Source organism: Spinacia oleracea, chromosome 4 (genome assembly GCF_020520425.1).
Source record: "Spinacia oleracea cultivar Varoflay chromosome 4, BTI_SOV_V1, whole genome shotgun sequence".
NCBI lineage: Eukaryota > Viridiplantae > Streptophyta > Magnoliopsida > Caryophyllales > Amaranthaceae > Spinacia > Spinacia oleracea.
This window is the reverse complement of record NC_079490.1, coordinates 55,586,424-55,587,577: the sequence shown is the minus strand read 5'-3', so window position 1 is coordinate 55,587,577 and position 1,154 is coordinate 55,586,424.

Here is a 1,154-nt window from a genome sequence, read left to right as displayed (position 1 = left end):
AGTTAAACATAATAACATGTGCGGAACAATCCCCAAAGCCAGGAAACACGTATAAAGCACAGATTAAGCATACTTACGTTTGAAGCGTGTTTTCTACAAATCCGTCAACGAACACGAACAAAGAACTCCACTTGTCGTTCCTCTACTTGGTTCACCGACACGATCAGATCCGTCTTGATTATCGTAGCTTAGACAATCGATCAAGAGATTTGCTTTTGGGATGAACACACTATGGAGGCACAGAGAGAATTAGGGTTCTCTGTTTTCTCCTAGGGTTGTGTGTAATCTGAATTGTGATTGCTTTAGTTGGAAATTAGGTCATAAGGTTATTTACATAACCTTAATGAACCGACCAAGCCCGTAGGCAAGGCCGGCCAGCAAACCCGCGCAGCATCACACGGACACGCGCAGCGAGCTGGGCCGTGGGCCGCGCTGCTGCTGCTGTGTCGTGCTCTTGGCCCGCGTGCGCACACAGCTGCTCGGCCATGGGCCAGCGCTGTCGTGTCGCCTTGCTTGCTTGCCTAGCGCGCGCGCCCATGGGCCTTGAGTGCTTCGTGCATTCGGCTCGTGGGCCGCTCCTCGTATCCGCGTTTAATATATTTCCGATATATTATTTATCGTTTCGTATACGACGAATCACCGTCGTATGATACGATTTATTCGTTTCGCCTAGCTTACGAATATTCGCGATACGATATACGATTCCGATGCAAGGTCGTATCGTATAATACGTTTCCAACTTAAATCCCGAAAAGCTATTAAATGAATTTCCGATTCATTTAATCCGGTGATCTGTTACGTGTCATTGGTGTGACCTTGTAGGTTCAGTCAAGAGTAAGTTGTGAGTTCAATATCCATTAGAACTCACTGATCGGAAGCATTGCTCCAGCTAGCTGTTCCGATCACTTGATCTCACTGAATTAATTGTTCGCAATTAATCTGAACCTTGGTATTAGACTTAATGCACCTTGGGTGAAGGACATATTTCCTTCAATCTCCCACTTGTCATTTAGACAAGTGTGCATCCACATTCCTTTGTCGCTTAGTGTTACTTACTGAACATAAGGTAAGATCCAAGCCATCCTTATTAGGTCCAGAAGTGTTTCTCGGATTACATAGTTCAACTGTTAAACTTTTGCAGAAGGTTAAGCCTA